The sequence below is a fragment of the Salmo salar genome, chromosome ssa14 (genome assembly GCF_905237065.1).
Source record: "Salmo salar chromosome ssa14, Ssal_v3.1, whole genome shotgun sequence".
Taxonomy (NCBI): domain Eukaryota; kingdom Metazoa; phylum Chordata; class Actinopteri; order Salmoniformes; family Salmonidae; genus Salmo; species Salmo salar.
Window position 1 is genome coordinate 42,752,188 of NC_059455.1, and position 15,116 is coordinate 42,767,303.

Below are 15,116 nucleotides of genomic sequence, written 5' to 3' on the forward strand. Positions count from 1 at the left end.
GTCATTGTATGCTGTAGCGTTAAGATTTCCCTTCACTGGAACTAAGGTCTACCTGTTGTTGCTCCTAGATGTTTCCACTTCACTGTAACAGCACTTAGCTCTAGCAGGGCAGAAATGTGATGAACTGACTTGCGAAGGTGGCATCCTATGACTGGGAAACGTTGAAAGTTACTGAGCTCTTCAGTAAGGCCATTCTACTGCCAATGTTTGTCTTCTGAGATTGCATGGCTGTGTGCTCGATTTTACACACCTGTCATCAACGGGTGTGGCTGAAATAGCCAAATCAACTAATTTGAAGAGGTGTCCACATACTTTTGTGTTGTGTAGATAATATGGTCCCATACTTCTCAGTTCATCCTCTTGTAGACTTACATCATTGAAGTCTAAAGCTGATTTGCAGGAATGTGAGGCAAGGTCAACTCTTAACATTGCTCACATTGCTTGTATCCTTGGAACTGAAGAGGTTCATTCTAATTTACCCAATAACCCACGAAGCTTTATTAACTTATCTCAAGTCAGTTACAATTATTGACTATTCAAATATTACTGTAGACAATGTAACAATGTGTACACCATACATGGTTACATCTCAACAGTTCACCAGAGTTAAATGAACAGCCACACAATCCAAGTTCCCTGTAGAAATCAACAAAACAATGCAACAAGAGATGAGATTTCCTCAAGACATGAATTTATGCAAAATAGCAGTGTAAAACAATTTCCAATGTTCTGTGTATATTCAGAAGAACAAGGACGAAACAAGGACACCGCCTGGTATGATGTGATGAAATGCAAAGAGGGTTGACGGTTCATGGAGCAGAACAAAACAGATGCATTTCCAGCCTGCATTAGACAATGAAAATCCACAAAGTCTGTGGAAGGAAGTCTGGACTCCATCCACTATAATACGATGCAGGTCAGTGAAGAGAGCCAAGGTCACGTGGTCATTACAGGGAGTAAAATGGATTTTAGAGTTCTGTGCACAGTAATAACAATCAGAGTGGCGTGTGCTCTAGTTATGTGTTTTTCAAGATGCCATACTTGGTGGTTGTTTCGTTTGTATGTGGCTTCTACTTGGTCAAAAGTAGTGCACTATGTAGGGAATAGTGTGCTATTTGGGACGTATCCCCAAAGTGAGCGTGTGTTGTGGCGTGCATTTGGAAGTGAGGGGGTTGTGATGTGACCTGTGCTGGGGCGTCAGTCTGCTTCTGCAGGGGAGGAGAAGGGCTTCATTGTGCCAGCCTGGGCATGGACATTTAGATTGTCTTCCCCTTTCCCATCTGTTAATTATTGGATTTTCTTGCTCTCTCTAAATTTTACCATGTGGGTTTTCTCTCCTAGCCTTTCTTGCTACTTCTATTATGAATAAATTGTGGCAGATTTTATACATATTCTTTTTGATATTTAATTCATACCTGAAACAAGAAAGAATCAGCTAATGTTTGCACAGTAGAATGTAAGCTATTTATACACATACTGTAGCTGGGTTGTCTGTCTCTCTGTCCCTGGGATGTCTGTCTCTGTCCCTAGGTTGACTGTCTCTCTCTGTCCCTGGGTTGTCTGTGTCTCTGTCCCTGGGATGTCTGTCTCTGTCCCTAGGTTGACTGTCTCTCTCTGTCCCTGGGTTGTCTGTCTCTCTGTCCCTGGGATGTCTGTCTCTCTGTCCCTAGGTTGACTGTCTCTCTGTCCCTGGGATGTCTGTCTCTCTGTCCCTAGGTTGTCTGTCTCTCTGTCCCTGGGTTGTCTCTTCTGATAAAACAATACCTGAAACTAGGAAGATGAAGAAGCAGCTAATGTTTGCACAGTAGAATGTGAGCTGTAGAATATCCTTCTGTGGTAGTGTATCAGGACAGTGGTGTGGGTTTGCAGAGTGGGGGAGGAGGGGCAGCTGGCTCAGAACATGTGCCTGCAGGGCAGGGTACTGCTCTGGTTTTGTGCTCGATGGCAATCAACTCCCTGTATGGTGCACTACCTTCAACCAGGGCTCTGATGTTGCATTTGGTATGCAGACCTGGTTTCCATTTATAGCATCTGTTTCCGCTATAGACTGCCTGATGTTGGACCAGATGAAATAACCTGATGTTGGACCTGATTAAATAACCTGATGTTGGACCTGATTAAATAACCTGATGTTGGACCAGATTAACTAACCTGATGTTGGTTTATATTAACTAACCTGATGTTGGACCAGATTAACTAACCTGATGTTGGTTCATATTATAACCTGATGTTGGACCAGATTAACTAACCTGATGTTGGTTTATATTAACTAACCTGATGTTGGACCAGATGAAATAACCTGATGTTGGACCAGATTAAATAACCTGATGTTGGACCAGATTAAATAACCTGATGTTGGACCAGATTAACTAACCTGATGTTGGTTTATATTAAATAACCTGATGTTGGACCATATTAACTAACCTGATGTTGGACCAGATTAAATAACCTGATGTTGGACCAGATTAAATAACCTGATGTTGGACCAGATTAACTAACCTGATGTTGATTTATATTAAATAACTTGATGTTGGACCAGATTAAATAACCTGATGTTGGACCAGATTAACTAAATTGATGTTGGACCAGATGAAATAACCTGATGTTGGACCAGATTAACTAACCTGATGTTGGACCAGATTAACTAACCTGATGTTGGTTCATATTATAACCTGATGTTGGACCAGATTAACTAACCTGATGTTGGTTTATATTAACTAACCTGATGTTGGACCAGATGAAATAACCTGATGTTGGACCAGATTAAATAACCTGATGTTGGACCAGATTAAATAACCTGATGTTGGACCAGATTAACTAACCTGATGTTGGTTTATATTAAATAACCTGATGTTGGACCATATTAACTAACCTGATGTTGGACCAGATTAAATAACCTGATGTTGGACCAGATTAACTAACCTGATGTTGATTTATATTAAATAACTTGATGTTGGACCAGATTAAATAACCTGATGTTGGACCAGATTAACTAAATTGATGTTGGACCAGATTAAATAACCTGATGTTGGACCAGATGAAATAACCTGATGTTGGACGAGATTAAATAACCTGATGTTGGACCAGATTAACTAACCTGATGTTGGAGCAGATTAACTAACCTGATGTTGGACCAGATTAACTAACCTGATGTTGGACCAGATTAACTAACCTGATGTTGGACCAGATGAAATAACCTGATGTTGGACCATATTAAATAACCTGATGTTGGACCAGATGAAATAACCTGATGTTGGACCAGATTACTAACCTGATGTTGGACCAGATTAACTAACCTGATGTTGGACCAGATTAACTAACCTGATGTTGGACCAGATTAACTAACCTGATGTTGGACCAGATGAAATAACCTGATGTTGGTTTATATTAACTAACCTGATGTTGGACCAGATTAACTAACCTGATGTTGGACCTGATTAATTTACCTGATCAACTGAGTCCGCCCACCTAAACTGAACCTTGCTAAACCGAACCCAGGACGTGTCCGAAGTGGAACCCTATTCACATTATAGTGAACTACTTTTGTCCAAAAATATAAAAAGTAGTGCACTATATAGGGAATAGTGTGCCATTTGGAAGTGCCCTGGTCTGTCATGTTGCACTTGATGGAGTAGCTACATGCCTACATCCCTGATGGAGTAGCTACATGTCCTGATGGAGTAGCTACATGTCCTGATGGAGTAGCTACATGTCTACATCCCTGATGGAGTAGCTACATGTCCTGATGGAGTAGCTACATGTCTGCATCCCTGATGGAGTAGCTACATGTCTACATCCCTGATGGAGTAGCTACATGCCTACATCCCTGATGGAGTAGCTACATGTCCTGATGGAGTAGCTACATGTCTACATCCCTGATGGAGTAGCTACATGTCCTGATGGAGTAGCTACATGTCCTGATGGAGTAGCTACATGTCTACATCCCTGATGGAGTAGCTACATGTCCTGATGGAGTAGCTACATGTCTACATCCCTGATGGAGTAGCTACATGTCTACATCCCTGATGGAGTAGCTACATGTCCTGATGGAGTAGCTACATGCCTACATCCCTGATGGAGTAGCTACATGTCCTGATGGAGTAGCTACATGTCTGCATCCCTGATGGAGTAGCTACATGTCCTGATGGAGTAACTACATGTCTACATCCCTGATGGAGTAGCTACATGTCCTGATGGAGTAGCTACATGTCCTGATGGAGTAGCTACATGTCTACATCCCTGATGGAGTAGCTACATGTCTACATCCCTGATGGAGTAGCTACAGTGGGGGGAAAAAGTATTTGATCCCCTGCTGATTTTGTATGTTTGCCCACTTACAAAGAAGTGATCAGTCTATAATTTTAATAGTAGGTTTATTTGAACAGTGAGAGACAGAATAACAACAAAAAAATCCAGAAAAACGCATGTCAAAAATGTTATAAAATGATTTGTATTTTAATGAGGGAAATAAGTATTTGACCCCTCTGCAAAACATGACTTAGTACTTGGTGGCAAAACCCTTGGTGGCAATCACAGAGGTCAGACGTTTCTTGTAGTTGGCCACCAGGTTTGCACACATCTCAGAAGGGATTTTGTCCCACTCCTCTTTGCAGATCTTCTCCAAGTCATTAAGGTTTCGAGGCTGACGTTTGGCAACTCGAACCTTCACCTCCCTCCACAGATTTTCTATGGGATTAAGGTCTGGAGACTGGCTAGGCCACTCCAGGACCTTAATGTGCTTCTTCTTGAGCCACTCCTTTGTTACCTTGGCCGTGTGTTTTGGGTCATTGTCATGCTGGAATACCCATCCACGATCCATTTTCAATGCCCTGGCTGAGGGAAGGAAGTTCTCACCCAAGATTTGACGGTACATGGCCCCGTCCTTTGATGCGGTGAAGTTGTCCTGTCCCCTTAGCAGAAAAACACCTCCAAAGCATAATGTTTCCACCTCCATGTTTGACGGTGGAGATGGTGTTCTTGGGGTCATAGGCAGCATTCCTCCTCCTCCAAACACGGCGAGTTGAGTTGATGTCAAAGAGCTCCATTTTGGTCTCATCTGACCACAACACTTTCACCAGTTGTCCTCTGAGTCATTCAGATGTTCATTGGCAAACTTCAGACGGGCATGTATATGTATTCTTGAGCAGGGGGACCTTGCGGGCGCTGCAGGATTTCATTCCTTTCATTTCTCCACCAATTGTTTTCTTGGTGACTATGGTCCCAGCTGCCTTGAGATCATTGACAAGATCCTCCCATGTAGTTCTGGGCTGATTCCTCACCGTTCTCATGATCATTGCAACTCCACGAGGTGAGATCTTGCATGGAGCCCCAGAAATTGACAGTTCTTTTGTGTTTCGTCCATTTGCGAATAATCGCACCAAATGTTGTCACCTTCTCACCAAGCTGCTTGGCGATGGTCTTGTAGCCCATTCCAGCCTTGTGTAGGTCTACAATCTTGTCCCTGCCCTCCTTGGAGAGCTCTTTGGTCTTGGCCATGGTGGAGAGTTTGGAATCTGATTGATTAATTGCTTCTGTGGACAGGTGTCTTTTATACAGGTAATAAACTGAGATTAGGAGCACTCCCTTTAAGAGTGTGCTCCTAATCTCAGCTCGTTACCTGTATAAAAGACACCTAGGAGCCAGAAATCTTTCTGATTGAGAGAGGGTCAAATACTTATTTTCCCCATTAAAATTCAAATCAATTTATAACATTTCTGACATGCGTTTTTCTGGATATTTTTGTTGTTATTCTGTCTCTCACTTTTCAAATAAACCTACCATTAAAATTATAGACTGATCATTTCTTTGTCAGTGGGCAAACGTACAACATCAGCAGGGGATCAAATACTTTTTTCCCTCACTGTACATGTAAAGAAAAAGCAACTGACACATCAAATGACATCACTGCTGAGCTCTGTTGACAGATGTCAAATGAAATGGAGATGTTGTTTCACTAGCTTGTGGTTCAGAGAGAGAGGGATAGTGGGAAGGCCTGCTAACAGTGCAGAGAAATTGGCTGAAATGCGCAGCCTCCCTCCTGAGCTCCAAGAGTCTCTCAACACTCTTATGGATTATCTCAAACAGTTAGGAATTTTTCGGGGTGTTTGACAAATAACGGTTTTCACCTCTCTCTGTCCTTTTGTCTCCTCTCCTCTTTCTCCCACCACGGCTATCTGTCTTTCACACAATACCCCTTTTCTCAACCCAGAACAATGTGTTCGTTCTCTTCCATCGCTCCCTCTCTCTCCACCCCTCCATCTCTGTGTCGCTCTCTACCCCTCCATCCCTTGTTTGGTACTTTCTGTGACATCTCGGGCCATGCGAGGGCACGAGGGAGAGAGGGAGCGAGGGACAGGCCCTACCATTGTCCTCATCTGAACCCACAGAATATGAGTGTTTTTCTTGAGGCACAGGACCAGCAAGCGTTGGCCAATAACCTTTAGATAAATGGACTTGATGATGTCAGGCCAGCTTTATCACCCTAGCTGAGTACCTAATGGTGCCTTATCCACTACATAGTTCACTACGGGTCCTGGTCAAAAGTAGTGCATTATATAGTGTATAGGGTGCCATTTGGGATGCAGACAGCCCCATGTTCTTTCCACAGTCTCCACTGGCATTTTATTGTAATATATTATTGAATACAATAGACCTGCATGTCTCGTCAATGCAATCTACCAAGACCATATTAAGCTAAATCCTATTTCTATTCATATTCTACCATTATTGAAATAATTGTTTTTTAATCCTGATTTGCAGTCCCCAAGCTGCAGGATATTCTGGAGTTGTCTACTGTGTGTTCACATGGCTGGTTTGGCTGCTTGTGGTACTCTGGGCTTTGGATGGATAGATCTCCTTTCTCCCGTTAGCTCCAGTTTGGGAGCAGAATCTTGGCCTGTATTCATAAAGCGTCTCAGAGTAGGTGTGCTGATCCAGGATCAGGTGCCCCCTGTCCATGTAATCTTATTCATTATGATCTATAAGGCAATTCTACTCTGACTGATGCGCTTTGTTAATATTGGCCCAGGGTGTTGATGGTGTTTGTGTTGTGATTAGTCCACAGCAGTGGTTGTTTTCCCCAGTGCTGCTTGGTGTAGGCCCACACGGCTGCTCCTCTGAGGGACTGACTGACTGTCTGGCAACTCCTTTGGATCATTTCTTTGGACATTAGCTAAATGACTAGATGCCTCTGTCACTCTGGTCTCTGGCCTCTGTCTGTCCCTCTGTCTCTCTGTCCCTCTATCTCTCTCTCCCTCTGTCTCTCTGTCCCTCTGTCTCTCCCTCTGCCTCTCTCTCTGTCTCTCTGTCCCTCTATCTCTCTCTCCCTCTGTCTCTCTGTCCCTGTCTCTCCCTCTGCCTCTCTCTCTGTCTCTCTGTCCCTCTATCTCTCTGCCTCTCTGTCTCTCCTTCTAGTCTCTGTCTCTCTCCCTCTGACTCTCCCTTTCTCCCTCTGGCCTCTGTCTCTCTCCCACTGTTTCCCTCCCTCCCTCCCTCCCTCCCTCCCTCCCTCCCTCCCTCCCTCCCTCCCTCCCTCCCTCCCTCCCTCCCTCCCTCCCTCCCTCCCTTCCCCTCCCTCTGTCTCTCTATCTCCCGTCCTCTGTCCTACCCTCCCTCCCTCCCTCCCTCCTACCCTCCCTCCCTCTTTCTCTCTCTCCCTCTCCCTCTGTCCCTACCTCTTTCCTCATGACCAGAAAGTATTGTCTGTGTCCAATAGCACCCTATTCCCTGTGAAATGCACTACTTTTAACCTTGACCCATCGGGAAAAGCATACGGAAAAGCCAGTGTGCCATTTGGGACATATCCTCGGCCTCCCGCCACCTCCCACCAGCCCTCAAGACGCTAAGCAGATCCCTCTAACCCTCCGACCCGGCCAGTCCAAGACATTCCACTGGTGCTCATCTACCAACATGCCTGGTAATTATCCCACTGTCTGGCTCTGTTCAACCCAGACACTGTAGACAGCTGGCCTGTTACACTCAGACACTGTAGACAGCTGGCCTGTTACACCCAGACACTGTAGACAGCTGGCCTGTTACACTCAGACACTGTAGACAGCTGGCCTGTTACACTCAGACACTGTAGTCAGCTGGCCTGTTACACTCAGACACTGTAGACAGCTGGCCTGTTACACTCAGACACTGTAGACAGCTGGCCTGTTACACCCAGACACTGTAGACAGCTGGCCTGTTACACTCAGACACTGTAGACAGCTGGCCTGTTACACTCAGACACTGTAGACAGCTGGCCTGTTACACCCAGACACTGTAGACAGCTGGCCTGTTACACCCAGACACTGTAGACAGCTGGCCTGTTACACCCAGACACTGTAGACAGCTGGCCTGTTACACCCAGACACTGTAGACAGCTGGCCTGTTACACCCAGACACTGTAGACAGCTGGCCTGTTACACTCAGACACTGTAGACAGCTGGCCTGTTACACCCAGACACTGTAGACAGCTGGCCTGTTACACTCAGACACTGTAGACAGCTGGCCTGTTACACTCAGACACTGTAGACAGCTGGCCTGTTACACCCAGACACTGTAGACAGCTGGCCTGTTACACTCAGACACTGTAGACAGCTGGCCTGTTACACTCAGACACTGTAGACAGCTGGCCTGTTACACCCAGACACTGTAGACAGCTGGCCTGTTACACTCAGACACTGTAGACAGCTGGCCTGTTACACCCAGACACTGTAGACAGCTGGCCTGTTACACTCAGACACTGTAGACAGCTGGCCTGTTACACTCAGACACTGTAGACAGCTGGCCTGTTACACCCAGACACTGTAGACAGCTGGCCTGTTACACCCAGACACTGTAGACAGCTGGCCTGTTACACCCAGACACTGTAGACAGTTGGCCTGTTGAGCTGTTTTTATTCACACAGCGGTGAAACCCAGGAGGGGGATGCTCCTGAAATCCACTCTTCTATCTGGGCTGAGACCTAAATGTGACTCCTAAATGGCACCCTGTTCCCTATTTCCTCTGGTCAAAAGCAGTGCAATATAGAGGCAATAGGGTGCAATTTGGGATACAGCCTGAGAGTTCTCCTTAATTCTTCTCTCTGTGTTGTTCATGGTCTTGCCTTACCACATGAGTGTTTTATCGCTGCCTGCTGTGAGAAGGTATCTCTCTCTGTCTCTCTCTGTCCTCTCTCTCTCTCTCTCTCTCTCTCTCTCTCTCTCTCTCTCTCTCTCTCTCTCTCTCTCTCTCTCTCTCAATTCAATTCAATTTGCTATATTGGCATGACGTAAGCTTATTTTGGATATTTACAATATGAAAATAATAAGAATCAAAATTGACAACTGTAGCAACAATAACCAAGGGTCAAAGTAACCATGCATTGAACAATAACAATAAGCATACAATAGAGGACATGTGCAGGTTGATTGGTCTGTCAGACACTGTCCCTCATATGGCAGGCAGCAATGTAGTGCGCTACCAATCCACAGCTCTCTGCGTCCTCCCCCAACAGGACGGGTAGCCTATCCTCATCAGAGAGGTCTTTGAAACCTTGAATAAGGGTTTCAAATTTGGGAAAATGACACTCTCTAATTGTTTTATAAGGCTGTGCTCACTGAGCCTGTACTTTGTCAAGGTTTTTCTAAGGTTTTGATCAGTAACCATGGTCAAATAGTTAGCCACAGTGTACTGTCGATTTAGGGCCAGATAGCACTGGATTTTGCTTTTTGTTTGTGCTTGTGTTTCCTAATGTAGTTTTGTTTTGACTGTGTTGTAATTTGGTTTATTCTGATTGATTGGATGTTCTGGTCCTGAGGCTTCAGTGTGTTAGTAGAACAGGTTTGTGAACTCAGCCCCAGGACCAGCTGGATGAGGGGACTCTTTTCTTTGCTCAGCTCTTGGCATTGCAGGGCTTGGTAATGATATGAGAGGGGGTCTCTGTATTTGAGATGTTTCCAAAACTTAATTGCTCTTTTTTGAGTTTTTATTATTAGTGGATATTGGCCTAATTCTGCCCTCCATGCATTGTTTGTAGTTTTCCTCTGGACATGTAGGAGAATCTTACAGAACTCTGCATGCAGGGTTTCAATGGGGTGTTTGTCCCATTTGATGAAATCTTGTTTTGCAAGTGGACCCCACACCTTGCTGTCATAAAGTGCAATTGGTTCAATGACATATTCAATTAGCTTTAGCCAAATTTGAATAGGTATTTCAATTTGAATTTGCTTTTTAATGGCGTAGAATGCCCTGCGTGCTTTCTCTCTCAGTTCATTCACTGCCTCATTAAGGTGTCCAGTTGAGCTTATTTTTAAACCTAAGTAATTGTAGTGTGTGCAGTACTCTATATACACTGCTCAAAAAAATAAAGGGAACACTTAAACAACACAATGTAACTCCAAGTCAATCACACTTCTGTGAAATCAAACTGTCCACTTAGGAAGCAACACTGATTGACAATACATTTCACATGCTGTTGTGCAAATGGAATAGACAACAGGTGGAAATTATAGGCAATTAGCAAGACACCCCCAATAAAGGAGTGGTTCTGCAGGTGGGGACCACAGACCACTTCTCAGTTCCTATGCTTCCTGGCTGATGTTTTGGTCACTTTTGAATGCTGGCGGTGCTTTCACTCTAGTGGTAGCATGAGACGGAGTCTACAACCCACACAAGTGGCTCAGGTAGTGCAGCTCATCCAGGATGGCACATCAATGCGAGCTGTGGCAAGAAGGTTTGCTGTGTCTGTCAGCGTAGTGTCCAGAGCATGGAGGCGCTACCAGGAGACAGGCCAGTACATCAGGAGACGTGGAGGAGGCCGTAGGAGGGCAACAAGCCAGCAGCAGGACCGCTACCTCAGCCTTTGTGCAAGGAGGAGCAGGAGGAGCACTGCCAGAGCCCTGCAAAATGACCTCCAGCAGGCCACAAATGTGCATGTGTCTGCTCAAACGGTCAGAAACAGACTCCATGAGGGTGGTATGAGGGCCCGACGTCCACAGGTGGGGTTTGTGCTTACAGCCCAACACCGTGCAGGACGTTTGGCATTTGCCAGAGAACACCAAGATTGGCAAATTCGCCACTGGCGCCCTGTACTCTTCACAGATGAAAGCAGGTTCACACTGAGCACATGTGACAGACGTGACAGAGTCTGGAGACGGCGTGGAGAACGTTCTGCTGCCTGAAACATCCTCCAGCATGACCGGTTTGGCGGTGGGTCAGTCATGGTGTGGGGTGGCATTTCTTTGGGGGGCCGCACAGCCCTCCATGTACTCGCCAGAGGTAGCCTGACTGCCATTAGGTACTGAGATGAGATCCTCAGACCCCTTGTGAGACCATATGCTGGTGCGGTTGGCCCTGGGTTCCTCCTAATGCAAGACAATGCTAGACCTCATGTGGGTGGAGTGTGTCAGCAGTTCCTGCAAGAGGAAGGCATTGATGCTATGGACTGGCCCGCCCGTTCCCCAGACCTGAATCCAATTGAGCACATCTGGGACATCATGTCTCGCTCCATCCACCAATGCCACGTTGCACCACAGACTGTCCAGGAGTTGGCGGATGCTTTAGTCCAGGTCTGGGAGAAGATCCCTCAGGAGACCATCCGCCACCTCATCAGGAGCATGCCCAGGCGTTTTAGGGAAGTCATACAGGCACGTGGAGGCCACACACACTACTGAGCCTCATTTTGACTTGTTTTAAGGACATTACATCAAAGTTGGATTAGCCTGTAGTGTGGTTTTCCACCTTAATTTTGAGTGTGACTCCAAATCCAGACCTCCATGGGTTGATAAATTGGATTTCCATTGATTATTTTTGTGTGATTTTGTTGTCAGCACATTCAACTATGTAAAGAAAAAAGTATTTAATAAGATTATTTCTTTCATTCAGATCTAGGATGTGTTGTTTAAGTGTTCCCTTAAAAAAATTTGCAGTATATTTTGTACCAATTGAGAACTTTGGTCTAATTCCCTGAGATCTGGATCTTCTCTGCAAAATCATTATTTTAGTATTTTTGGGGTTTACTGCCAGGGCTCAGGTCTGGCATACTGCTCTAGCAGGTCCAGGCTCTGCTGTAGGCTATGTGCTGTGGGTGACAGCAGGTACAGGTCATCTGCGAAGAGCAGGCATTTAACTTCTGAATTGTGGAGACTAACACCAGGGGCTGAGGATTTTTCTAGAATAGTGGCCAATTCGTTGATGTAAATATTGAAGAGTGCAGGGCTCAGATTGCAACCCTGGCAAAGGCCCCGCCCCTGGTTAAAGTATTCTGTTCTTTTCTTGCAAATTTTAATGCTGCACGTATTGCCAGTATACATTGAATTTATTATGTCATATGTTTTACCCCCTACACCACTTTCAATAACTTTGTAGAACAGTCCTATTATACCAAATAGAATCAAATGCTTTTTGGAAGTGTAGGGTGTAAATATGATCAGTTTTGCGATGTTTTGGTTTAAATCCAATTTGGATTTTACTCAAGACATTGTGCTTATTAAGGAAGTTTAGAACTCTTACATTTATGATACTACAGAACACCTTCCCCAGGTTACTGTTCACACAAATGCCTCTGTAATTATTAGGGTCAAATTTGTCTCAGTTCTTAAAGATTGGGGTTATGAGTCCTTGATTCCAAATGTCAGGGAAATAACCTACACAGTTTTAATATAGCCAAGTTCTTGGGGTTATAGACAGCATTCCTCCTCCTCCAAACACGGCGAGTTGATGCCAAAGAGCTCCATTTTGGTCTCATCTGACCACAACACTTTGACCCAGTTGTCCTCTGAATCATTCAGATGTTCATTGGAAAACTTCAGACGGGCATGTATATGTGCTTTCTTGAGCAGGGGGACCTTGCGGGTGCTGCAGGATTTCAGTTCTTCATGGCGTAGTGTGTTACCAATTGTTTTCTTGGTGACTATGGTCCCAGCTGCCTTGAGATCATTGACAAGATCCTCCCGTGTAGTTCTGGGCTGATTCCTCACCGTTCTCATGAACATTGCAACTCCACGAGGTGAGATCTTGCATGGAGCCCCAGGCTGAGGGAGATTGACAGTTCTTTTGTGTTTCTTCCATTTGTGAATAATCGCACCAACTGTTGTCACCTTCTCACCAAGCTGCTTGGCGATGGTCTACAATCTTGTCCCTGACATCCTTGGAGAGCTCTTTGGTCTTGGCCATGGTGGAGAGTTTGGAATCTGATTGATTAATTGCTTCTGTGGACAGGTGTCTTTTATACAGGTAACAAGCTGAGATTAGGAGCACTCCCTTTAAGAGTGTGCTCCTAATCTCAGCTCGTTACCTGTATAAAAGACAACTGGGAGCCAGAAATCTTTCTGATTGAGAGGGGGTCAAATACTTATTTCCCTCATTAAAATGCAAATCAATTTATACAATTTTTGACATGCGTTTTTCTGGATTTTCTTGTTGTTATTCTGTCTCTCACTGTTCAAATAAACCTACCATTAAAATTATAGACTGATCATTTCTTTGTCAGTGGGCAAACGTACAACATCAGCAGGGGATCAAATACTTTTTTCCCTCACTGTAGCCTGTCTTCTCTTGAGAGCCAGGTCTGCCTACGGCAGCCTTTCTCAATAGCAAGGCTATGCTCACTGAGTCTGTACATAGTCAATGATTTCCTTAATTTTGGATCAGTCACAGTGGTCATGTATTCTTCACTGTGTACTCTCGGTTTAGGGCCAAATAGCATAACAGTTTGTTCTGTTTTTTGGTAAATTCTTTCCTGTGTGTCAAGTAATTATCTTTTTGTTTTCTCATGATTTGGTTGAGTCTAATTGTGTTGCTGTCCTGTGAGGTCTGTTTGTGTTTGTGAACAGAGCCCCAGGACCAGCTTGCTTAGGGGACTCTTCCCCAGGTTCATCTCTCTGTAGGTGATGGCTTTGTTATGGAAGGTTTGGGAATCTCTTCCTTTTAGGTGGTTGTAGAATTTACCAGGTCTTTTCTGTGTTTTGATAATTAGCGGGTATGGTCCTAATTCTGCTCTGCATGCATTATTTGGTGTTTTACGTTGTACACAGAGGATAATTTTGCAGAATTCTGCATGCCGAGTCTTAATTTGGTGTTTGTTCCATTTTGTGAATTCTTGCCCAGCTAGCAATGAGGAATCGGCCCAGAAGCAGCCCTCATCCGGGGGGCCGGAACTAATGGGCCTGGAATCGGGTGTCAGACTCCGGCCCGGAATCAAAATGAATGACTGCCCAGAATCGGGCCGTTTCCGTCTACCGGAATTCAGCTGACTTTGACGGCATCTTACCAGAAACCCCCAGAAGCGGCCCGATGCAAATTTAAATAAATGTATTCAAAATTACCCGATTTAGTAATTTTAAATATTACTATTTACATTTTATACATACAAATTATACCCACCCACAAAAAAAAATTGTGTTGGAGGAAACACCATAGACTTGGTGACTGTGTCAGCGTGCATGCGCCTGGCCCGCCAGAGGAGTCGCTACAGCGTGATGGGACAAGGACATCCCGGCCGGCCAAACCCTTCCCTAACTTGGACGACGCTGGGCCAATTGTGCGTCGCAATTGGCCCGAGCCCCAAGTAATACATTTGGGCCAGATAACTCTCACCGGAATCGGCCAAAGTTCAATCCCCGCATCCTAGACATAAGTAATACTGCGGAAGGCGGCCCAGACTCGGGCCACATGACGTCGGCCGAGTCTGACTCTCAGCCGAGTGCCCCGACTCTCAGCCGGAATCGGCCCAGATCCACTATGCTAGCTGGGTGGTTGGTGAGCGGACCCCAGACCTCACAACCATAAAGGGCAATGGGTTCTATAACTGATTCATGTATGTTTAGCCAGATCCTATTTGGTATGTCGAATATTATGTTCCTTTTGATGGAATAGAAGGCCCTTCTTGACTTGTCTCTCAGATCGTTCACAGCTTTGTGGAAGTTACCTGTGGCGCTGATGTTTAGGTCAAGATATGTATAGTTTTTTGTGTGCTCTAGGACAACGGTGTCTAGATGGAATTTTTATTCATGGTCCTGGTAAATAGACCTTTTTTGGAACACCATTATTTTTGTCTTACTGAGATTTACTGTCAGGGCCCAGGTCTGGCAGAATCTGTGCCGAAGATCTAGACATTTGACTTCAGATTCTAGTAGGTTGAGGCCGGGTGC